At 45.6% G+C, this 26,772-nt stretch overlaps 1 protein-coding gene across 1 annotated transcript in view; it reads right to left on the reverse strand.

Moving 5' to 3' along the window:
- Nucleotides 1-26,772, reverse strand: part of MYO5A (myosin VA) — a 937,291-nt gene that overhangs the window by 636,158 nt on the left and 274,361 nt on the right. The gene's annotated exons all lie outside the window — the stretch shown is intronic.

The following is a 26,772-nucleotide window of genomic DNA, read 5'->3' on the forward strand; positions in this document are numbered from 1 at the left end:
CACACGAGGAAGCAGCAGATCCAAGATGGCAGTTTCAGATGAGGCGAAAGACGGCAAAACAGAAGGGGATCACAAGGAGTGAAGTGCCCTTGACCTTTTCGACGAGGAACCGTTACTTTCACGAAACCTTGAGAATAGAAAGAATAAGACCAGGAAACCAGGCTGAAGAATCCTGCTTTGTGCGTCGGAGGTACCCGGGGCACTCCCGCATCGATGATGGGCAATTGCCTGCTGCTGTGGTACTGTCTTTGGCTCCTACAACAAAGCAGCGCCAGTTAAATCAACACCACCGGTGAGTTGGGGAGGCCAATACCAGACTTGTCAGTGTAAAAGCCAAGGTTGCAAGCAGCAACATTGTATGGTGAACGCTGAAGCGAACAGTGTATGAAACGCATGTGATAACCAATGCAAGTAAAATTGGACAACAGATGAGTGATTGAACTTTGAAACCAAGTGATACCTTAGGGTGGTCCGGTAGCGCGTGCATGCTCATTCGAAAGTCTCTGTAACGTATCCAACTAAGAGGTGGCAAAAGTGAAAGAGTGACAAAGGATTGTGAATCGAAGTGGTCCTGCAATGGGTCGTGCAAAATCACGTGCACAATCAAAAGTCTTCGATGTTAATAGAGTAGAAAAAGTTGATGACAAAGTAGATGAGCTGGTCCGATCCCGAACGAAGGGGGATCAGCTGAGAGCTTTTGGTAAAAGCAATTTTGTGTTAAAGTAAATTAAAATTGGACCGAGCCCAGTGGTGGGAGACCGATTGAACATTGTGTTGAAACAGATCTGAGCCCGGCGGAGGGGGGGGGAATCCGAGGTGAATAGTGAATCACCAGAAAAATTGAGTATGTGTGAAATTCTAAGAGGAAAGGAACTTCTTGTTTGTTTGTCGCATCAGGCCCACTAAAAGAAGAGACTTTGAAAGGCAAAGAGCCTTGGGCACAGTAGGCCTTGATGCTAATGTTTGAACTGCACCCTCATGCCAGAAGCCAGAGACTGTGCTAAGCTCCAGTGTGCCACCTTGTCCCGTGCTGAAAACATGGGGAAGGAAGGACAATGGCCTGAATATCATGACATATCATTTCTTGAACACTTTTCTTTTGCATAACATTGTTTCCCACACTATTTGTATTTAGAAGTAAGGATTGGCAATAGGTTTATTAGTATAGGCCCTTTTATTGTGACTGGTGGTCGTAGTTTGCTCCCATCTTTAGATTTAGGATTAGATAAGAGCTTTTCAAACCCTTTTTGAAGTTCAATAAACTCCCTTTAACTGTTTCCGTCTTACTGTTTATACCATGCTTTCCTTACAGTGCCTAAACCCACTGAGTTTACTGGAGTTTCAAGAAATTTGAAAACAGCATATTTTATAGTAGGCTCCATACAAATAAGCAAATCCTCCCAAAAAAGAAAAATACGGAGTACAAATGCTTAAAATGTTAAAAAAAAAAATAGGAAAGCCACACACCACAATGTGCCTGTCCCCTCCTTTCACCTACACAGTTCCAAAGATATTTTGGACCAGCAGTACATGTAGTGTCAGCAAGAAACTGACATTTTCTGATCAGAAGAGGAAAAATGTATGTTACTAAACATATGCATTTTACGGGTAAAACATTTTCTGTCGCTTATAAAATACTCATTTGAAATGGGAGATTTTTATTCGCAAAAAATTATTTTACTTCCAACTTTAAAAAACAATGCCCCCATTTCTAAATCGTGCCTGGAACACTCAATAGCACCATCATCAACATAAATGAATAAGCTAAATTGATAAGATTATAGAGTATACAGTGACGCTTTTCCCACTTGCTCACTCAGACCAGTCAGTCAAAACCAATGTTGTACTTGTACAGTGAATTTTCATAGTTCATGTATGACCCTTCCTTTTTATGCCTCGTAGCCGGCCACTTTAGAGAACACATCTCCATCTCTCCATCTGGCTTGTCATGTTCTCCTACTTCCCCTTTTACTTCTATTGGCTTTTTATAATGTCAATCTTTCCTGTGGTTTTATCTAAGGATGAACAGCCCATTCATTTGCTCCCATTAATTTCATTTGTGGTTCTATTGGTGAAGCTATTCAAAGCAAGTCACTAAAGTGTTTAACGTGTTTTATTATCCTCCCATTCCCTTAACTGTTTATGCAAGCAGACAAATCGCACAGGGATTGTGCGCTCGTCTGGGATTTTTTGAAGTTTTGTTATCAAAATGAATGGTGGTAGATGAACCTCAAAAAATGTGTAGGGCTAATCCACGCACATTTTCCAATGCTCGCCGCACAACAAACACATAGTCAAGTGTACTCTGAGGGGAGGGGAGGACACACCCTACAAGCACAGTGCTCCCAGTCACATTTAACTGGAATGTGACAGCCACAGGTACATCAAAGCATGTCAGGAAGCGGGAAGGCAACACCTTCCTCCAGCCATGGCCAGTCTAATTAAACTATCAAAGGTTCCATGGTCCACGGATCTGCCCTCTATTGTCGAGGTTCTGCTGGTGGCAGCTCATACTGATGACATTTTATTGAAAGAGGTCTGCAATACAGTTTTGTACACTGTTCACCAAACGTATGCAAATGCACAATACCCAATCTCCCACCCCCTTTGATGTAGTTGTGCATTTTAAGAGACCCCCTCAGGGCCCTTCCTCAAAAGAAACAGCCTCTACACAAGTTAAAAGGGTAAGGACGCCATTCATTGGTCTGATGGTGCCACAGCATGTACGGAACCTCTGGACTTTCAGCAACATAGCCACTGGGTGAGCAGCGCCAATAGCCGCTCCTAAAGATAAACCCCAGAACAGAAGCTTGGTCTTTGTCCATGGCAGCAAAAGCACCTAGAAATGTCACAACCCTCTCAAACCATACAGCCTTAATACTTGCCTCATCACCGAAATTCAGATTCATTTTGAGCAGAACACCCATCTGTCATTTGACTAACATTGCACAGATGTGTCACCCACAATGCAGTATGTGGAGGGATGAAGATGGAGAACTGCCTCAACGGAGCCCTTACTAAAAGGGAAGGTCATCTGCTGCTCAGAGAGTGGACAATTGCCAATACAAACTTCATGGCGAGTCCATAATTGAGTGTTCGTGTTTTCATTAGATACAGTGGTCCTAACCATGGATGGACAGAATAGATACCCTTCCAACCCCAGTCATCATGCCGGTTTATATGAAAGTACAATGACTGGCACTCACCTTAAGGAAATGCTTTTACACTGTGTGACTTACGTGTGGACATACATTTTTTGTTACCGAAAATAACAGTTTTTACACACGTACTAACATTAAAAGCATCAACATTATCATGGCATTTGTTTCTCTAAATGTGTGCAGCTAGTACCACAAACTCCCAGAAAGTAATACAGCTCACACTAACACAGCATCATGGATTTAGCATAAAGCCCACTTAAAGCATGCATGCTGTGTTGTGTAGCAGCTAGTCGACAAGGGTCACACCTTTCTCTAATAATGCAGATTGCCCAAAATCCTTCTAGTACTACTGGCACTCTTAAAAGCAAAGCCTATTCCACAATCTCTACAATACCACGATTATTAGCAATCTGGGAGATTAGTTAAGTGAGGCCAAGTCCTTGTCTCCTCGGATTGACAGAATGCCAGTACGCTGGATTCTGTATGGCGATGATCTGGTCCTCCTGGACCAGACTCCTATCGGTTTGCAGATCCAGCTGGATAGGCTTCAATCTTAAAGTCCAAATAAATGCTCTAGCCGTAAACGTTGCTAAATCTACCATTGTGATAATGCAACTCGGTAGGCGAGAGAGGAAAAATGTATTGTCCAGGTCTATAGGTGGTGAACCACTTAAAAAGGTGGAGACTTTCTCTTATTTGGATATATGTATAACTTCTAGCAGCATGGATTCCCAGGGTGCAGTTATTTTAAAGATGAAGGGAAAGAGTTTGGCTGCACAGGGATTGATGTTACTTAACCGTTATGGCCAATTTTCTCCAATACTATAAATGAAAAGTTGTTTCAATTTTGACACATGGAGCCGAGTCCTCCCTGTGCTTTCCAAGATGTTATCGGTACTCGAGGACATTTACTAAGAAGATTCTACCAGTACCTAAAGGAGTGCCCATACAACTTATTAGATACAAATTGGGACTCCTCTCGTTATGGGCTATAGTACGATGGAAAATATCGTCTCTCTTCCGGAAATGTTTATTGGATGATGCTCCCGCTATATTCCAAATACTGCATGGATCAGTGAAGAAGGACTGCTACAGGATATGGTTCAATGGAAATCCGGGGCTATGAATATACTAGCGGACCTGGGAGTTTCCATAGATTTGTTGACATCAAATCCAGGTTTGGTGAAAGAAATTCTGGCCGAATGATTGAATCCAGTCCCGTGAAGAATCCAAGGGATTTGTCATTTCAATCATGAAGAAAAACCCTGCAATACCTTACTTCCCTATTTAATAAAATGTCCTTATCAATATTATAGAAACTGCTTTTTTCGGCTGTGGGTTAACCTTCATCCAACTCGTAAAATATTAGCAGTTTGTACATTGACTTCCCTTATTGTTGGTAAATATTTAGGAATGCTGCTTTTAAGTATTAAGAATTAACAGGGAAATGTTCGATTTGGTATTTCTCCTATAATTATTGGTGCTGCTAAATATACAAGAAATATGTTTTGCAATTTGTTTAAGGTTAATTTGATAAAATTCGAACAAGGGGCATATTTATGATAATATTGGAATACCTTCTGGAATGGCATAACTTAGTAATGTGCAGTGTGTTTGATTTCTATCCATTTTTTGTAGTTTGTTTTACTGCGTTTTATTGATTAAATTTAATGTGATGGTAATGTGGAAGGTTTCTAATAAACTAATTGGCAATAAAAAATGAGCAGCAACATGGTTAACTACAATGGGACTTTAAGAGTAACAAAAAGAAAACCCAATAAGCTTAGAAAAGGTTATTGAAATAGATCATTAAACATCAGAGACCAACTAAAATGCATGGGAACTGGTCTACATTCTCACCACATTTCCCATTAATAACAACACTGGCAATGCCAACAGTTTTGGCTTTTTTGCCAACACGGGAAAGGCAGAACAGTGCTCTTAAATGGCCTTCAATCGAAGCAGCTGCAAAATGGTGCGAATATCTGGGCATCTACAATCAGTGCCTAGCAAAGGCCTAATACTTATACACAATCCAAAACTGTTGGGTTTGCCCATGCTTAGTTTTAACATGATTACAATGAAGGACACGCATATTGCTTATAAATCAATTTTCTGAAGGCAGACCTGGTTATGACATTTCTATTACAACAGTGCACTTACAGATCAAATTAAGTGATTAACTCTCAGAACGCTGCTGTGGAAAAACACTTGCAGGCACTTTGAGCACAGTCTGATGGTGAGACTTGATGAAGTTAGCTCAAATACCAGAAAGTGGCGTTTTAGGCAGGGAGGGGCAGGAAGTGGCTGGGAACGGCCATCAGGATTAGCATGGCCATAGGCAGTCAATGGGTGGGTAAATAACCAAACACCACCTACACGCTTTGTGGCCCTACTCACCATTTCAACCTAGCTGTACTCTAAAGCACTAGTTTTGGAGTATAGGTGGTGCATTAGCCAAAAAAAGGGAACAAATAACCGAAGTACCCAGAAACACTGCAAACCTCCTGGTTATCTTGGATGTTCAAGCAAAATAGACTGGTTCATAATGGAGCAGTGCAGCACTTTTGAAGTAAGAGACCTGCCAATTTCTTTTAGGATCATGAAATCTCTGCAGAGATGTTCTGTTCTATTTTAAACCACATTTCTGTTTGAAAGAAACTGGCACAGAGAAGTCTGGGGTACTGAAATGGGTGCAACGTATGAGGAGTAAATTCGAATTTAGCTGTGCTTTTCTATCTGTGGATCCTTCCATTTTGTGCTGCATATTAGTCCTCTGGTAAATTTAAATTTAGGTGTGCTTTCCATCTGTGCTTCCACATGTGCCCCTCGGCTGCAAGGCCGCCTGGTGCCCTAGCTTGTGCATTGTGCAGCACCTCCATGTGTCCATCTTCTCCTCAATGGCACTTTCCATCTCTCCCATCTACTCCAACTGCTACTCAATCACCTATCCCCCTCTGTCACGAAGTCTGGAAGAAAAAAGCTCAAAAGAGATCTGTCCCCTAATCCTGGACTACCTATTGCTGACACTGACATCAGTGCTACTTCCAGACAGACTTTCCCAGACATCCTCTTCTCTGTCCCCTCTCCAGACCTATGGACCTCCCACCTGAGCTCTACCCTCTCCCCTGTTTCCCTCTTCACCCATGAATGTGCCAGTACCACGCAGTGGGATAGTAACTGTTATTGCACCGCTTAGGTTTGGGTTTGTAGCACTATATAAAAACGAGTTATAATAATAATGGCGGCATCAGAAGGGAAGTACTCTTGGTGCACTTCTCATCCTCTAGGTGCATCATTAATATCCATCACAAGGGCACTGTCATGGCCAAGGGTACTCAACCCAATCTTTTTCTCTTTGACAGGCTCCTGCCGACCCTCATCAACTTCCTACAGTCTCCTGCTATTCCTACTTCATCTCTCTCTCTCTGCACCACCCCCCATCACCACCTCCGAACATACCACCTGCCTGTACCCCTTCTCAGAAAACCTTCAAAGGTGGTAACCGGTTCCACTTTGCCACTCTGAATCCTCAATCTGCTGTCTTAAACATATCTGAAATCAGACTCCTTCTTGAAGACTTTGATCTCGACGTCCTTGCTCTCACCGAGACGTGGTTCAATCTCAACTCAGTCACTGATTTTGACTCCCTTCTCCCTGATAGCAAAAAGATCCTCTCCAAGCCTTGGCCCAACCAAAATGGTGGTGGAGTAGCCCTGATCTTCCCCGGGTGAGTCGCTTCCTCCCTCATACCCACTCAGCCCTACTCCTCTGAAATTCTTGTCGGCAAACTTGTTGTCTCTCCGACTCGCTCTCTCATCCTTGCCAATATCTATAGGCCCCCTGGCACTGTCTCTAACTTCCTTTCTGAATGGGCCGATTCACCTCCTCCCTTCTGACCTATAGCCCTAAACTCCTCCTCCTTGGAGACTTCGACATCCACCTTCATTCCACTATTCTGTGATATATATATCTCCTTCTCTCTTCTCTCTCTTTCCCCGCATCCCCTCTCCTCCCTACTGCCCCCCCCTCTAAGCGTAATAGCTGGTACGATCCTAATCTAGCCATCCTGAAACGCAAGAGCAGAGCTGCTGAACAGAAGTGGCAGACCTCTGGCTCATCCTCTGACAAACTGGCTTGTCGCCTGCTCGAAAGGCGATCTCGCTATCCACTCCAAGAAGAGGGCCCACCGCCAGGCCCGTATATCTGGAGCCTCTAACAACAAGACTGAACTCTTCAAAATCTGCAAGGAACTAGCCAATCCATTTGCAGTCTCCACTTCGCTTCCATCCCAGGCCCTCTGTACGGCACTGGTCTCCCACTTCACCTCCAAAACTCAGAACATTCTGACCTCTATCATCCTCCCAGTCTTCCATTCCTCACCCTGTCCCCGTTGGTCTCTCTTCCTCCCCCACCCACTCTCTCCTCCTTCTGACCTATCACAACTGATGAGATCTCTAAAGTAGTCCGCTCTATGAAGGTATCATCCAAGCAGGTTTCTGCATGTTCATCCAGAACCATTAAGGACAGCATCCCATCCCTCGCTCCGGCTCTTGTTGACTTCTGCAACCACTCATACGCATCTGGCTCTTTCCCTTCATCTCTCAAGCACTCCCTTGTGCACCCACTCCTAAAAAAGCCTTCTGCCGACCCTAGTGTTCCCGGCCAACTACCGCCGTATCTCTACCACACCCTTCCCTGGGAAACTCCTGTAGAAGTTGGCCTTTCCCCAACTGACCCAACAAACTGAGCTCGTTGGTTGTTTACACTACCAAAAATCTGGATTTCGAGCATCCAGAGGCACGGAAACTGCTCTTGTGAACACCTGCCAAGAACTGCTCACAAATCCTGACTAACTCTCCTGCTGTTCTCATTCTGCTTGACCTCTCCTCCGCCTTTTATGCGGCCAACCATTCTATACTCAAAGCGGCTCCAAGATACTCTTGGTATTGCAGACTGAGTGCTGAACTCTTTGACCTCCTTTCCTCACGGACTGCCCATCCCAGGTTCTACTGGGCACCTTCTCCTCCACCACCATGCTCTCTACATGTGGTGTTCCCCAGGTCTCCATACTGTCTCATTATCTACCTTGCATCTCTTGCTCACCTAATCTCCGCCTGCTCAACTCATTTCCAGTGTTCTGCAGATGACACAGCTCTTCAAGCTCCCCTCCTCCTCCTCCCTTTGCTGCTTGTCCTCTATCATCCCAGACTGCCTGTCTGTCCAGTCCTCCTGCACCCAGTGCTCCACATAAGATTTTGGGATGGGAGTATTTTACTCCCTATTTTTAAACTTTGAGAGTAAATGTGATTTCAAGAGAGCACAAATGACTTTTCTCCATTGCAAGAGATAAAGATGTATGGAACATTCAGCCGACGGGTGCAAAACTGTATGGAAATCATTACCATGCGGCAGCTTTCTGCACTGTGACAGAATACACCTTGCATTATTTCTCTAAGGTCTGGCCATTTGATATCTCCTGTATGTATTTAAATGTTGAAAACACAAAAACCTAGCCAGTTTAGTGAAGCAAACCATTGTATTGTGTGTTTTGAGGTTCAATGGCAAACTTGTCTTTTGATGTTTAATGAAAGTCCTAATTTCCTGGAGCTACTACTACCAAATGGTATGCAAATGTTATGATACAACAGTGCAGAGAGGCAAGGAATCCATGCTAAAATCCATACCTAATCTCATGGTCAAATGGTTATTTATATAGCGCTTTTGGCAAAGTGCTGTACATGCAACATATTTATCACAATTATCACCAAACCGAAGTGGGTACTCCTTTATCGACCTCAAAAGGATGAAAGGCCGAGTTGGCCTTGCTGGGATTCGAACCTACAACCTACAGATTATGCACAGATCGCAGCAATGAACGCTCAACCAGCTGAGCTATCTTGTTGGCTAACATCCTTCAGAGGTCGGTAAACTGAGCATCGACTGACGTATAATAATCACAGTGCCTACATGTTGGACGAACCATGTATGAAGTCCTACATAAAGTTAAATACCCATCTGGATTATCACAGGGACAGGTTTTGCTGAGTTTCTATTTCAATTACAAATGTAACTTTAATTTGTTTGTTTTTGAACAGCGCTTGCACTTCCTGGTTTTGGATGTTTTAATTGAAGTCTTGAAGATTTCAGAGGCTACAACACCTGTGATTGGTGTAATGACAAATCACTCACCCTCGAGCATAGACTCTGCTGCCACTGACCATTTACAGTAATGTACCCCACTGACTGCAAGGTTGAATGGATCTAAACTAGACCATGCAGAGTCATCATTTTACATACTGTTTTTATAATTAGAGTGTACTTTTTTAATTTGATTTAGTTGACATATCAACTTTACAAATACATAAGATTCATCATTACTGGTGTTCTAATATTTCTTTGGATATGGTCTGCCTATAAAGAATAAATACATACATATTAGTGATCAATAAAAAATGTCCTTGGTTTCAACAAGATGACTCTACAATCACCTATAAAGAAGACTGAAGATTAAGAATAATTAGCAAAATATTGCATATAACGAGAAACATACAGAGAAAAAACTTACTAGATCATTTTCAATCACACGGACCTTTTGCACATACGAGAAAGCAACATCAAGCATATGCATAGTTGCAATTCTAACTGAGATTTTCTTTGACCCAAAAATGTCAGCCCATATCTCATCAGATTTTGAAATATGCTTTGATGTCATGCATTTCACAAGTTTCAAACGATCTGGAGCAAAGGCTTTACAATGAATAATATGTCGAAGAGTTTCTATAGATGATACATCTTTGCAAAAGCGACAATATACGAGTTCTTTTTTCAAGGGACCTCTTCTTACCAAAATCTCATTCACCGGCCACAAACTGAGCCGTAGTCTTAGAATTTTAAGTCTCAGAGATGAGGAAGGACATTTAACAAGATAGTCAGCCATTGTGCGAAATTGCTTGTGACCAAAGAGATTACTATCAAAATCCTTTAATTTCGAGTATTTCTCTCGAGTTGAAATCCAATCAGACTGATAGAGTTTAAGCTTGGCTCTGGACGGATTCGTAAGAAGGAAATCGATTGAAATATCTGCGGTGGCAAGAGCATTCAGAATATGCGTTCTCCAATTTAGAGGGAAAAGCTGATTCGAGATTAACAAATGATTCGCTAGGATGGCTAGACTGTCTTGGGTGGGGAATCCCAACAGGCATTTTCTAAGCATGTGCACATTTTCCAGGTAACTTGTATATGAATGGACAATAGACCAAGTTCATACCCGAGTAGCGTAGTTGGTGTGCTTTTTGGTAAATTAAATAACATTTTCCAAAACCTTGCCTCTAGTGGATTCCAAAATGCATGAGTTCTAGGTAACAAAGATTCCATCCCATAGGTAATAACCAGTAAAACATTTTGTTGGTAGAAAGACATTTTGGGCATGCATGTAAACTTACCAAATTTAGACAGAATGATTTTGGCCTGAGATGTCAACATTGTAAGTTTAGATCTCGTTATTAATTCAAGTGATTTTTCAGAAGTAGAATTGTTAAAGTTCATCCCTAGATATTTGTATTCGGAAACTACTTGCAGATTTTGACTAGCTATGGACCATCGATACTTGTTTGAGAAAGATAATTCCGGTTTATTAAGTATCATGATTTGTGTTTTATCCTGATTCACTTTTAGATTGTTGGAAGAAACATATTGCTCAAGTACATCAAGAAGGGTTTGCAGCCCAGAGGGAGTTTGAGAAATCAATACTAAATCGTCTGCATACAGGAGCCACAATATTGTTTGGTTCTCTAGCTTAGGCGAGTCTGATGTAGCTGAAGCAAACACATCTGCAATATCCAATAGAAAAAGGTTGAACAATGTCGAGGCAAGAATACATCCTTGTTTCAGGCTTCTTGAAGTTGTGATATTAGAGAGGAGACCTTCCATGTTCAGCTTAATTTGCACAGATGTATTTGTGTGTAAAAGACTCACAAGTTTTATTAGTGAATCAGGGCACTCGTATTTCACCAACTTCCGCACAAGGAGCCCCCTATCAACTGAATCAAACGCCATACGGAAGTCAACAAAGGCCACATATAGTGGTTGCTTCCGCAGAGCGTGAGAAGACTTGATAGTATTAAGGAGTGTTAAGTTGATGGCTGTGCCTAGACCAGCGACAAATCCAGTTTGAAAAGGGTCTCTTCGATGGGTTAGTAGTGACCAGGCATTCAAGTCGTGCAGGATCAGTCTACAAAAGATTTTCCCAGGCACATCTAAAAGAGCGATGGACCGATAGCTCATTGGATTCTGTCGATTGCCTTTTTTGTGAATAGGCACAATGATTGAATGTGTCCAAGATCTCGGTAACTCTTGGTTCCATAGAATGAACCTAAATAAGATGTAGAGTATGGAGGCCCAGAGGTCAACATTCTTTTTTAGTACTGCATTAGATAGTCCATCTGGACCGGAGGCTCGAGACATGCTGGCATACAATTGCATTAGATCATAAGGGGCCACATTGTATGAATGATCAGTATCCAAGTCTACCTGGTCACAAGCTTTTAAATGGTCACGTTAACGAACAAGTGATTTGTTAGACCATTTCAGCCGATTTAGAGAATTGTTTGTTTCAGCCGAGCCGTGGTGCAGAGTTCTCTGCGGGTACGGGGCACCGGTCAAAGTTAAGATAAATGTCAGCGGTTGATGATCACTGCACTCAGAGATGTTTTTACTGCGAATTCGTTTATTTAAGATACTTCTTGTTACAAAAATATAATCAATGATAGCACTCAGATTTCATCTAGACCAGGTTGCATTAGGAGGCGAGTCAGCCGTACTTGAGCCATTCAGCATCACCAAATTCCGTTTTCACAAAATTGTTCCACAATTCTACCCGCTCTTGTTTTTTTAGAAAAGTCCCCATTTAAGAGATGTAAATTTAAGTCAACTGCAACAATGATAGGTATAATGCCACATGACAGAATAATAGTCTCCATGATAGTTGCCAAATTTTTAAGAAACAAAACAGTAGAAATACCCATAGGATTCCAGTATAAATTAATACAAGCAATTTTGAAAGATCTAACAATAACATATGAGCATTGGATAAAAGGATTGACAGTAAGCAGTGGGAACAGTTGCATATTAGCTAAAATGTTTGTAGCAGTCAGCAAGCCTGACATAGGCCTACCTTTAGAAGCTCGTATTGCAGGTTCCAACTGAAGGCCATAATTATTCCAGGTCGGGGGGCTGGACAGCCACGTTTCCTGAAGGAATATAAGATCATAAGCTTCCAGGATGTTCTGGGGAGTATTAATAAGGTGACTAAATCCTCTAGTGTTCCAACTAATAACTGACGGGGACACCTGATCATCAGCCACTTCTAGTTATACTCTTGTAATGTGGCTGTATTCCTTGGCGCCAGATAGATTTTCGAAAACAATTTGTTGTGCTGTGTGAGAGTTAGAATTCTGCACGGTCTTCAGGCAGGATTTTAAAGGACCTTTCATATCAGCATTGGATGAAATCAGAAAGCCCAAATTAAACAGAGCATCCTTTGCTGCCCAAATGATATTGCGTATTAACAGAGATCGGGTCCATATAATGGCAATCCCAAGGTTATTTTTGTTGGGAAATTCAATTTAATCTAGATCGTCAGACCCAATTTCTTTGAGCGCATTAGTATCGGAAAAAAGTTTTAGAATACTCTGTCGATTCATTATATATGATGGTGTCATTTCTGGGCGGCATTTGAGTAGCAAAGAGTGCCTCGTTTCCACTTTAGAACCTAACTTTTTAGATGGAGGTAGGGACCGTTTTATAGAGGTAATGTTGGAATATGCTAGCATATTTCTATTCATCGTCTGGGAATTTATTTTTGATTATAGTCTGGAGTTGTACCTGGTAGAGGCACAGGACCCTGTCTTGCATTTAACTGCCACAATCGAGCAATGGCGTCTCCGATTTCTTCTGAGAAAAGTTGCCACATGTGAAGCGCACTCTTACGCCTGGTGCTCTGGTTCAGCAAACGCTACTCGTTTGAATATGGGGTCCCTTTTTTCATTGTTAGTCGCCACAGGCAAGGCTGAGATTAAAGTTACAGCGGCACATTTTGCCAGACCATTTGCTATAATAGGAAAGGAGGATGGTTCAAATTTACGCTGCTCAAGGTATAGATCAATGTCATGCCTTAAGGCTGTCCTTGATGCCACATTGTCCTTGGAAAGCTCAAGATTTTCTTTTGAAGTAATGCTAATGAGACCTGCTTGAGAAGCAGAGATATGCTTTTGGAGTTGGATGGTTGCAAGGACTGATGGTCTGTTGCCAATTTAATGAATTCATCTAGAGGGGGATGATCTGCTATCACTCTTGGAGAGTCACAAGACTCAAGGTGTTTGTTTTTTTTCAAATTCGCTAACGCAACATATTTTTTTGTTATGATATTCGAAGCAACAAGTGCTCTACTGTTGGCACATGTTAAATTATTAATGAATTGTTTGGTTGAGGATGTCGCCACTAATTTAGCGGTCTTGACGTTTCTTCGATTTTTTTTGTACCAGTGCTTCCTTTGTTTTAGATTTCTTTGAGGCCACTTGGTTAGCAGATCTTAGGTCAAAAACAGGATAGGTGGTTTTAGGGTCATGCGCACTGGACAGATTTGTCTGTGTGTGACTGACATATTGAGCAACATGTGGTGACGGAATAAGATCTGACGGCACATATTTTTCAGTTATGATTCCTTTTAACAAATGGCACAGATGTTTTTGAGCGGGTTGGCTGTGCAATTGGTGGAGCCAGATCACATATTACAGAATCAGGGATATTTTCTACAATTTGACAGTCTGTATTCTTGAATGTTTGTGTGTAAACATCAGCACAAGCCCCGTTATTATTCACATTAGTAGTTTGCTTCCTGGACTGTATCTTTTTGTGAAATAATTGCATTATTGAGTTTGTCGTTAAGGCATTTTTGTAGTTGATCAACGGCAGTTACCAAGGTTGATTGGTCAAATCTCATCATATCAACATTGTCTAAGAGACATTGAAGTGTGTTATCAACAGACTCAAATAGCTTAGCAAGAGTCATTAGTGCAATATTCATAACCTCAAGGGTCGATTGTGAGTTTTTAGAAGGCTCAGATATTTTTGGGGATATCTGTGTTTCTCTGTTAGCTCTGTGTGGCGTCGGGGCAATGTAGGACACAGCTAAAGCTGAGATATTACAGCTAGAATGCTGAAACATATCCATGGACTGTGAAATATTACAGTCTGCTCTGGCCGAGAAGCAATAATTGGTAGAATTAAGATCAATCACTGCATCTTCAATGGGATTTGAAGTGTTGGAAATCGCAGGGCACTGGACACCGGAAGGAGCATTGCGTAGGATCATGCTGTCTTTAAGAGGGCTTGCGATGCTATCAGATTTAGAGGCTTCTTCAGCCTGGGCTTTGTCATCAGAGACAGGCAAAGCAAGATCACATATTCCTGTAGCAGCAATCGAAACAGCATCACCATTGATGGAGGATGGTTGTAATTCAGATGCAATCGGGATGACAGCTGGCAGAGCAATCCCAGTGGTTCCCAAAAAATATTTACGAATGTCAATGTTGTTCAAGACCAACGCTTTCTTCTTATGGTTCGTTTTGGAACGAGGAGTTCGAGAAGTTGGTGTTGAGCACGTGTTGACTGTTGCCAGCTCATCATAAAGTGGCTGCTACTCAGACATAATACGTTGACGTATATTTGCAGGCATGGCTGTAGTGAGACGATAAGGGCCCTTTGATTTAAAGGTCATGCGTTCAAGTAAAAGCCTCGGTTGTCAGCAGACAACTATGCTCGTGCTATGGCTCATGTGTGATACAAATATATACACAATAACACACGTAAAGGCATATAAGCGGAAGTACAACACCCGGAGCCCCAGGAGCCCGGATGCCGCAGCGAAGTGGCAAAGCGGGACTCCACGGGACTCGCTCGGGTGCGCGCGCCTGTGTTCTTTTAAACTCCCGTCTCCCGGTTATCAGCCACAAAGCATAAACAAATAGAAATTGTGTATGAGTGGCCAGAATATATCAATAGCACACAGTTGAGCTGTTCCTGATAGAGGTTCACCTTATGGTACAGGAAGTCTGGATATAGACCACAGTTCAGTTTATGCACAGAAGGTCCTCCAACAGCAAAGAAGAGTTTCGCGGGCAAAGCGGAACTCCACGGGACTCGGTCGGGTGCGTGCGCCTGTGTTCTTTTAAACTGCCACCTCCCGGTTATCAGCCACAAAGCCTTATGGTACAGGAAGTCTGGATATAGTCCACAGCTCAGTTTATGCACGGAAGGTCCTCCAACAGCAAAGAAGAGTATCGCGGGCGAAGCGGGACTCCGCGGGACTCGCTCGGGTATAATTAGAGTGTACATTAAATTAGAAGTGTAAAAATGATTTGCCTCTGCATGGTTATGCACACAGGAGAGACACTCTGAAAAAATACAATTGTGCAATACAGGTTTGCTTTCACTGGGGAAAAAAAGCTATTTGTTACAAAGGATGAAGTCTCAATTGCAACAGATTTAGTTTTCCATCTTATTCATTGTGCAATCCTAAAATGCTAGGTAAATAAATATGTACATTGCTTCTGTTTGCTTTATGAGCATCTACACGCAACACAGCAGAAGCCAAATGGAAAGAAACCATTCCTTTTATCACAGTGTGCAGTTTCTTTTTTTGAAAGGCTTTAGAGAAATCCATTCTGTTTCAGAGGCTTTTCTTCATGGCTTGCAATTACATCCATGTAGATAAAAATCACAAGAAGCATCCTGGTTTCAGTCAAGTAAACCGACCTCTGCTCTAAACTTGTGTGCAAATATACACAAGAAAATAATAAAGCGGTCATATTTACAGGATTTGATTTTCATGCAAAATAAATGCCTGGTATGAACCTTAAATGGTGTCACGCCACTGGGTAGGCGTTGGTCCCTGTGGAGAAAGTGGAAAGTGATTCATAACATTTGCTGCGCTACCACCAAGATGGAGGCAAGAGAGAAGAGCGTTGTTCCAGTAGAGCCAGGTCCGGCCTGCAGCTTCCGGGGTCCGCACCCCCTCCGTTCCTCACCACGGATATCTGAATGTGAGACCCATGGAGCAGCGCGTCACTACTCTGTTGTGTACAGACGCTTTTTTGATTCCTTGACATGTATTCTGAGACTCCCGATATTGCTCTCTCCAACCCTTTATCCTATCCCTCATCAGGTCTACCCACTCTCGTTCCCCTTTGGTTTCGCAAGCCAAAAACAAACTGCTACATCCCTCGCTACAGCTACACGGGTATGTGTAAGCCGAAACTGTCATTCAGTCTCTTCCGTACCTTACGCCTCTTTCTAATCTTCCCTTCTTAACTACAGAGAGGAATCCCTCTTCCACACCCTCCGGTCTTCAACCTACGCCCTCGTAGCAACACCGCTCCTGAGGCCGGCTTGTAGTGGTCCCAGGTGCGTAATCATTCTTACGCTCTTCCGGTTCCTCCCCGTCCCAAACACCTCATTAACACTTGGTATTCCACAGCACAAGACCCACACAATCCAGACCTTCACAGACAGCCCACAAGCAGGCAAACACAGACTCTAAACCGGTACTGCTCCTTCCTTTGAGAGATTATTTATTCTTTTGCATCCCTTAACAAGAAATTTACCTGGGCACGTATCTACTCCTGCAGGCAACATCAAACCACAAGTAAAGCGGCAGAGAAGGAAACAGCCCGGAGACAGCCTCATCCCCTGTGCCCAAGGAAGATTCACGCAACCAGGGTTTTCTTCCCCAAAGGGTTTTCCTGGGAATTCTATTTCCCTGACTCCCGCTTACAGGGCAGGGGCATAGAGTGGACCTTGGGGATTTCTCAATATCCTCTTGCAGCATCTGGGACAGGTCAGTGTTCTCTAGTCTATTCCAACTGTTGATACCTGTACATATCCATAATATCTGGAGGCCTGAGTGAAGCTCCAATGATCTGTCTTAATGCCAGTACGACAGATTCTTCCTAGCGAGACTCCTATTCCCCGTTTGCCTCCTGCACTTGGGCCGCCCTCTATGTCCTCTCCTCCCTCCCCCTCAACTGCAGCCAGAAACATTGAGGACATCTTCAACTCCTCATTCTCCTTCATTCTGCACATCTTGGACCTTGGCAAGAAGGCCCACTTTCAGCTTCACCTCCGTATAGGCACTCTCTTTTCTCACCTTCCCCCAGAAGCTCAATGTCACTAGAGCCCTGGTCCTCTCCAGGCTGGACTATTGCAACTGCCTGTAACTTTTTCTTCCCTCTGTCCTCTTCACCCAATCCAGATTAGGGCTGCAAGACTTGTCCTTGGCCTCAAGCCCAGGGACTGCAGCTCTCGAGCCCTCGCATCTCCCCACTGGCTCCTGGTTGCAGCAATGATAAAATTCAAGACCCTTTGCATCATCCGTATGGCTGGCTGGGACCATGCTACTTGCAAATCTCTCACTAAATACTCTTCCAGATCCCTTCGATCTTCTTGCTCTAATCCTTTGCTGGTCAAATGCTTCTGCAAGCAGAGAGCTGGGGGCAGATTGCTCTCTTTGGCTGTCTCTCTCCGCTGGAACAGCCTCCCTCTCCTTCTCTGTCTTGAAACGGAACACCTCAAGTTACGTCAACAACTCAAGACCTTTCTGTTCTCCTCCTCCTTCTCGCTTCCTCCTGTGCTAACCATTCCCTGAGCTGCAGAGATTGGCGGCATGGCCACTCAAGTGTCCAACTGAGTCCTGGCCACCTGCACAATTGCCACCAGCCTCCCCCCACCGCACCACCTCTGGGCCTACACCTGCTAGTTGAACAGTTTGTCTCAGTCCTGCACTTACCGGATGGGCGTCGGACCTCCCTCCTGGCTTGGGATGCCCGTGCACTGACCAGTTGCCTCCTCAAAAGGCTCCCTTTCACTCCACACCCCCCCCCTCAGGGGTCCTTTTAGCACTTACTCTCTCGTCCCCTCCTTTTTGCACTTGCACATTCTGAATGTCACAAGGCCTAGTAGGACTGTTCTTTTTATCTATTCATTGTCATTTCCATGGTTTACTTGCTCACTTGCTCCCTTCTCTTGCCTTGTGGCGCTTCGAAACACTGTCTTGTTGTATAGGCGCCATACAAATAACCAATACATAAATAAATACGTGAATCTCTTCATGGGAAATTTGAAAATGAATATGCATTTGACAATGCCCCAGTAATTCAACAGCACATTACCTATTGGGGCTAGTTCAATCAATGATATTTCAAAAGTGAGTTCCCTGTATACTGTACCATTTTTATTTCATCAGGATGGCCATTTGTTGCATTCTTGGAACTGAAGTCTCAAAGAGAGGGATGGACAGAGCGAAACAGAGATCAAGAGAAAGATAGCAAGAAAAAGATGGAAGATGAATTCTTTGTTCTGCGAGAGAATCTGAAATGTAAATGGCAAGCCCAGCCCAAGTCCAATCGACAGAATCATAATCAATAGCAAGCATACGTAAAACTGCAAGGGAAGTTCAGTTATTTAAAAAAAAAAGACTAATGAAGTAGTGAATAATTGGTTACCTACTGGCACAAAGTTGTATCCCAGTTCAAGGCTAACCAAGTTAGAGAGAGCATGTGAATCATTTAATGTACACTGGGGAAGAATCGAGTCCAGTACCCCAGTACACAGGCAAGTCCAAGAAGGGTAGAGAGTGAGGTAAAATGAAGCATTCTGTTATAATGTGGGAGACGTAGAGCAGAATCACAGCGACTGACAAGAAAGTTCTCTTGGATCCTAAGTAAACAGGTAGAAAACCCCCAAGATGACTGCTCAACTCAGTACTTAATTTAAGTATTTTCTGTTTAATTTATTACAGGATTTAGACACTTTGATTTGGCCAGAAAAAGTCACATCTTTGTAAAGCCAAGTTGGATACACAAATTAAGACCAATCAGTAAAGTCTTGCAAGTTGAACATGAATATGCAGGTTTTTGTTGGTATAAGAGGTTGGTGTTTAGGATTACTATCAAATAACTTATTAATTCCAGGTTTATACAATCCCTGTGTAGTATATTTTGTTTTCCAGAGCCATCAATACAACTGGGGCCATTCAAAGCCAGCTTGGTGCACAACTACAAACATGCAGCTTTAAGTTACAAGCAAGCCCATCACCATTACATTTTTATTTTGTATTTTTTCCTTTGGCTTTAAACAAAAACAAACCTGATGTGATTATTCTGCATCTTGTCTTTATTTCTAAAAAATTAATCTAGTGTCACTTTGAACCAGCTTGCAGTAAAACAAAAACAGGAGAAGCAATTGTTGCTTAATAAACTTATTTTCAAGCAGTCAAAGGTGGTGTTGGTTTGTGTTTTGCATTTGATTATTGATTGAGGTTCAATCTGTTCAATTTAGCGGCCATTCAGAAAACTATCTGACTCAGATTATGGATAGCGCGGTCTTTTCTATTGGTAAAATCAAACCGACAATTCTGGAAATGGAAAATGACCAGGCTTTGGTTATAAAGCGAACTGAGAACCTGGAGGCCAGGGTATAGGACTCGGAGGGTCACCTGCATGTTTTGGAAAATGAGATTTCTCATCTGTCTCTGCGTTTGGAAGATGCACAGAGAAAGATTTCTGAACAAAAAAATTATTCAAGACGCTGGAATATAAGAATAACTGGCTTTCCTGAAGGGATTGAGAATGGTTGCCCTATCGAATTCCTGCAAAAGGTTTTGTCCTGCAGTTCTACTGTCAATTGAGAGAGCTCCCCATTCTTTGGCCCATAAACCAGCACTTGATCAGCCTCCTACAGCATTTCGTGTTAAACTGCCCAGTTTTCCTGTGAAGGTGATGCTCTTAAAGAAGGCTAGAGATCTAAGATGGAGTGAAAAGCACAGAATTATGCTTTTCAATGACTCAAGCAGGGAAATAGCTCAGATAAAGCTTTTTTTGTGTAGGCAAAATGTCTAGCCTGAGAAAAACACCTTTATTACATGGTTTATCCTGCCATCTTTAAAATTGTTGTGGAAAGTGTTACCCATTCCTTCACAGATCACAACAAGGCTATACGCAGGGCAGAGAAGTAACATCAACTCATAGAAAACCCAGACAATCACTCTGATATCTTAAATATCCAGAATGGATCCCATTTCTTTACTTAATTGGTTGTTAGGAACAAGTTACTTACCTGTAACTGTTGTTCTCCAGCATGGGTCTGGCATGGATTCCCATGCTCATGAATATTCCCTGTCGTCAGGCCGGGAATCCTCGGTATAGAAAAAAATCAGTATCAGTTTTGTTTCTGATCCGTCTTTCTTAGTAATAACCAATCACTGGTCTCTGGGTCATACTGCCCCCAGCCAATGACTGCCCTCTCCCTAAGCCCCACCTCTGGCAGCCATCCTCAGATTTGGTAGCACGTAAAGTGGCAGTATGACCAAGTGAAGAGCCGCAGAGGGGTAGGCGGGAGGGTTCGCATGTGAATCCATGCCAGACCCATGCTGGAGAACAACAGTTACAGGTAAGTAACTTGTTCCTTCTCCAGCATGGGGTCTGGCATGGATTCACATGCTCATGAATATAAGAATACATAGCAGTATACACATGCACAACCACGGGAGGTGGCAATAGGCTCAACATTAAGCAATACAAAAACTCAACATTAAGCATCTCTTACCTCCTCACCAGGCTCACCTTAAGCGAACAGGCTGCGCAGCACTGCTTGGCCGACCCTGGACTCCTCCCTGGAGTCCCGATCGACGCAGTATAATCTCGTGAAGGTGTGTGTCGACCTCCACGTAGCAGCCCTGCAGATGTCGAGCAGGGGCACTCCAGACAGGAACGCTGTGGTAGCAGCAATCGCTCTGGTCGAGTGGGCTCTCGGACGGCCGGGCAGCGGTCGGTTTGCCAACCGGTGACAGTGTATTATGCAGCCGGAGAGCCATCTGGAAATGGAAGCCTTCGAGAGAGCCTTCCCCTTGATTCACAGGTCCAAAGTTTACAACAGCTGTGATGTCTTCCGAAAACTCTTCGTGCGGTCCACGTAAAACTTCAGCGCTCTAGCTACGTCCAGTGAGTGCAGAGTCCTTTCAGCCAGCGACGAAGGAGACGGGAAGAAAACTGGCAACACAAAGGGTTCGTTGAGGTGGAAGTCCGACGGAACCTTGGGCATGAAGGAGGGGTGCATCCTCAGCACAACCCTCGTGTCGTGAAACGTCAAATATGGTGGCTTGCAAGATAGGGCCTGGATCTCTCCCACTCGTCGTGCGGAGGTGATGGCCACGAGAAACGCTGTCTTCCACGACAGAAACTTCAACGGTGCCGAATGCATAGGCTCAAATGGGGCCCCCATGAGCCTAGTCAGCACCACGTTGAGCTCCCACGCCGGGGCAGGGGCCTTCACCGGCGGGAATGATCGGAACAATCCTTTCATAAATTCCTTCACCAGTCGATGAGACCACAAGGAAGCCCATCCCGTAGTTCTGGTGTATCGTGAGATGGCGGCCAGATGTATCTTGATGGAAGCGTGAGCTAGTCCAGCCTTGGCCAATGACAGTCGGTACGGCAAAACTCGAGGGGCCGTAATCCGCAGAGGGATAATCTTCTGTGCACGGCACCAGACAGAGAACCTCTTCCATTTATGTCCGTAGCACCTGAGAGTTGAGGACGCCCTGGCCTTTGCAAGAACCTCTCTGCAGTCGGCCGGGATGTCGTACCCTCCAAACTAGTGCTGCAGGAGCCAGGCCTGCAAGTTCAGCGACTCTGGGTTGTGGTGAAGAATAGCGCCTCCTTCTCTGGAGAGAAGATCTGCGTCCGTCCGCAGCTTGACTGGTGTGGACGTTGACAAGTCCAGAAGGTCCGGGAACCAGATCTGTCTCGGCCACGCCGGTGCGACGAGGATCATCCTGCACTGGACCTCTTGAGCTGGTTGATGAGCCGGAGCAGCAACGGCAGCGGAGGGAACGCATAAAGAAATAGGCCGTCCCAAGGGAACGAGAAAGCATCGCCCATGCTCCTCGGCTGGGGGAACTTGCTGGCAGATCTCTGGCACTTGGAGTTCGTCGCCGTTGCGAAGAGATCGTTCTGGGGTTCGCCCCATCGTCGGAAGAGTCGATCCACTTGATCCTGGCGTAGTTCCCACTCGTGGCACGAGTGCAGCTCTCTGCTGAGTGAGTCAGTGATGGTGTTTTTTATTCCTGCCAGATGAAAAGGCACCAGAAACATCCCTTGGGCGACGGCCCAATGCCACAGATCCTGGGCTTCCTTGGATAGGGCAGGGGATCTGGTTTCGCCCTGCTTCTGGATGTAGAACATCGTGGTGGTGTTGTCGGTGAAGATCCTCACCACCTTGCCCTTGAAGGACTGAAGAAAAGACCTGAGGGCCCAGAACACTGCGTGGAGCTCCAAGATGTTGATGTGGAGTGACTTCTCCTCCGGGAGCCAAAGGCCTCTCGCGTGAAGATCTCCGGAGTGCACTCCCCAACCTTCCAGGGAGGCATCAGTCGTCACCGTCACCTGGTGAACTGGGGTCTGAAAGTCCGTGCCCACCGACAGATGAGAGCGGGTACCCCACCACCGGATCGCCTGACAGAATGTCTCGTTGAGGGATCCTGTCCTCGAAACTGCCCGTCGACTGGACCCGGCGGGCGTCGATGAACTCTTGTAAGAGGCGCATCCAAAGCCTGCAAAGGCGCACCAGATAAATGCAGGAGGACATCATCCCGAGGAGGGACTTGATAGATCTTACCCTGGCCATGTACGTGGCCAGCAGACGCTGCACCTTGCCCAGGATGGTCCTGGTCCTTTCCTCGGACGGCGAGACCAGCCGCGCCTCTGTGTCGAGCTTGGCTCCCAGAAACAGGGCGACTTGCAACGGAAACAGATGGGATTTTGGAAAGTTGATGGAGAACCCCAGGTCGGTAAGCAGCTGGACGGTCTTCGCAGTGTGCTCCACGGCGAGCTCCCTCGTCCTTGCCTTGATGAGCCAGTCGTCCAGGTAGGGGTAGACGTGGATCGCCTGTAGGCGCAGCCGTGCCGCCACTTGCGCAGAAAATATTCTGCCCCCTGGCATCATTCTTAAACACAAGGATATATTTGCCCCCATCCTCCGGAGAATAGTGAACGCCTCATTCCACGAGGGCACGGTGCCTAAAGACCTGAAGAGAGTCACCATCACCCCACTCGTTAAAAAAGCGGGACTAGATCCCAAGGATCCCGCTAACCTTCGTCCCATAACTAATAACTAACTCGAATTTTGTTCTCAAATTGTTGGACAAGGTAGCCACACAGCAACTCCAACTCTTTGTTGAGAACCAGGGGCTTCTGCACCAGCAACAATCCGGCTTTAGAGCATCCCACAGCACTGAAACCGCTATGCTAGACTTGCAGAATCAGATGCTGACTATGCTGGACGATAACAAATTGGGGATGCTTATGCTCTTAGACCTTAGTGCAGCGTTTGACTTGGTGGATCACCACCTTCTCATCAAGGCGCTAGGGGAGAATGTTGGCTGCTCGGAGAGAGCCATCGATTGGCTCCTATCCTTTCTCTCCAACCGTCAAGCAAGAGTACATTGGGGTAGCAGTTTCTCCGTCCCATGTGACATCATATTCGGAGTGCCTCAAGGGGCCAGCTTATCCCCAATGCTTTTCAATATTTATATGCGCACTTTGTGCAGCCTTCTGGTGAAAGCCGGAGTGTCATTTACTAATTATGCAGATGACACCCAACTCATATTGGAGTTGGGGGGTAGGGATCATGCCACGGATAGTGAAGTGCTCTCCAAGGTTTACAAGTTAATAGACGACTGGATGCAGGCAAATTGGATGTGCCTGAACGACTCGAAAACTGAATTGATGTTGTTTGGCTCCAGTCGTCAGTTGGAAAATCTAGGGGCAGAGTACAGCTCTTTTCAAATAAAAAACGCCATTATCCAGGTGGTCCCCAAGGTGAAGACTCTGGGTACGATGGTCGATTCAGTTGTTGACTCTCACGCCCAGACCAACTTCCTCCAAAAAAACTCAGCTTACTAACTCAGGCTTATGAAAGCAATCATACCACTACTTAATGAAGTAAACAGGGCAACGATAGCCAGAGCCATCATTCTTTCACGGCTCGACTATGGTAACGCCCTGTTGCTGGGGGCCGCATCTATGGACCTATCTAGTTGTCAAGTGATCCAGAACAACGCGGTCAGATTAGTAAAAAATTTGAAAAGAAAAGACCATGTTACCGAAGAGAGGCGTGCCCTGCACTGGCTTAGAGTAGAACAACGTATCAAGTTTAAAACTCTCTGCCTGGTACACAAGTGCCTTTATGGCACAGCGCCTGCTTACTTGAAAACACACATAGTGCCCTACAACCCCAGCAGAAACCTACGTTCGGGCGGTAAATGCCTCCTGCAAGTGCCCAGGTTCAAGCTAAAAACAGGGCTGGGCAGATCCTTTCTTGTGCTTGCTCCTAAACTGTGGAACAGCGTCCCCGAACCCCTTAGGTCCGAAGTTAATCACTTTGCTTTTAGGAAGATGTTGAAGACACACCTTTTTATATGAGATCTTGGAAGTAGGACTTTCTTAGAGACCTTGCAATGCAATAGTACTTGTTCCCATCGTCTGTCTCACATGTTTTGTTCGTCTTGTAGTACCGGTGTTTTATGTACAAGCGCCCTGATGCCCTCGGGCTACCGGCGCTATACATAAACCAAATACAAATACAAAAATACTTGGTGAAGACCCTGGGTGCCGACTTCAATCCGAACAGGAGGGCCTTGAACTGGTAGTGCCGCCCTTGGACCACGAACCTGAGGAACTTTCGGTGTCTTTTTAGAATGGGGATGTGGACGTACGCATCCTCCAAGTCCAACGACGACAGGAAATCGCCCTCCTCCAGCTGTCCCAGCACGTGCTGGAGGGTGACCATCCGGAACTTCTGTGCCTTGATGTACTTGTTCAGTCGTCGCAGGTCCAGGATGGGGCGCCATCCTCCCGTCTTCTTTTTTACGAGGAAGTACCTTGAGTAAACTCTGGAGCCCCGAAGCCTCTTTGGGACAAGCTCGATGGCACCTTTCCTGAGCATCGCCCTTACTTCCAACAGTAGTTGAGGGACGTGATTTTCCTTCCTGGCCACGGGTGGAACGCGAGGGCACTTCTTCTGGAACTCGAGGGCGTGCCCTTGGGCCAGGGCCTCCAGCACCCAACGGTCGGTGGAGATGGACTCCCACGCGCTGACGAACCTCGCTAGCCGGACTCCCACCGGGGTGCTTCGGCGGGGGCCCGACCCCACGGTAAGTTCAATCTTGTTTGGAGGCCGCCTTGCCTCCTTGACCTCCCTGTCGACGACGACGACGGGCACCACCTGACTTGCTGCATCCCCTGTAGGCTTCCTGGGACGAAGATCTTGCCGCTTGGCGGTACGTGGAGGAGCCACTGCCGGATCCCTTGGAGGCACCTTGTCTGCCTCCGGAGCTCCGAGAGGACGGCCGTCGTTGTTGGAGCACTCCCACTGACCGGGCAGTCTACGTGTCTGTCTTGATGGCCTGAAGGGACTCATCAACCGCCTTCCCAAACAGGTTGTTCCCGTCGAAGGGCATGTCCAAAACCTTGGTTTGTACGTCCTGGCCGAAATCCGTCGCCTTGAGCCATCCTCGTCGTCTCAGGCAAACGCCGTTGCCCAACTGACGGAAACCGAAGTAGGCGATGTCCGTTGCCACCGTGATGGCGTGGTCCGAAGCAATCTCACCTTCCTGTAAGATTTCAAGGGCCTCAGCCCTTTTGGCGTCCGGAAGGAAGTCCAACAGAGGGGCGATTTTGAACCACAACTCCCTGTCGTAGCGGGCTACGGCCGCCTTGATAGTCGTCGCTGCGGATGAGATGACCCGTCGTCCCATCGTGTCCAGCTTCCTGCCCTCGCCGTCCGGCGGGGAAGTTAATGTCGAGGCCGATGCCCCCCCCAGCTTTCTTCTTTGCCGCTGCCGAGACGACCGAATCCGGGGTAGGTTGCGCCTGAAGGCACAAGGGGGCAGCGTCGGGGACCCAGTACTTCTTCTCGTACCGGTCCCTCTTTGCCTGCACCTTGGCAGGGTTCTTGAGGAGGGCGAGCCCCTCATCCCAGATGTCATCAAGAAGTGGTACAGCGAGGAGCGTCTTCCTTTTAGCCTAGCGCCGTTGATAAAGGAACTCTTCCTTCCTCTTCTCTTCTGGGCAAAGCTGGAAGAGCTTGGGTGCCCTGGAAATCATGGCATGGAAGGATCCAATCTCGTCGGGTGGGGATGCCCGAGCAGGGGGCGACGGGGGACACGTCCAGTCGTCGCCTCCGTCGTCATCTGTACCTGTCATAGCCGTGTCCATGCCTGTATCATCCCCGTGGGCAGTAGACCGGGGAGAAGGCAGAGCAGGCCGCAGAGGTGGGAGAGGTGGCGTAGGATGCTGCGTCCTCTTATGTGGTGGACTTTCTGAAGGTCCCGGCTCCGGTTCCCCCATCCGGTCTGGCTCAGGTACCTCCGTCAGGGGGAGGGGCAACCTTGTCCTTCTCTCCGAGCATAAGGACTGAATCGCTGACAAAATGGCCGCCGAAGTGTCCTGCGGCACCGGAAACGACGGGCGCGAGGGCTCTTGAGGAACCTCGTCGG

This window comes from Ambystoma mexicanum, chromosome 11, assembly GCF_040938575.1.
Source record: "Ambystoma mexicanum isolate Mex_15411 chromosome 11, UKY_AmexF1_1, whole genome shotgun sequence".
NCBI lineage: Eukaryota > Metazoa > Chordata > Amphibia > Caudata > Ambystomatidae > Ambystoma > Ambystoma mexicanum.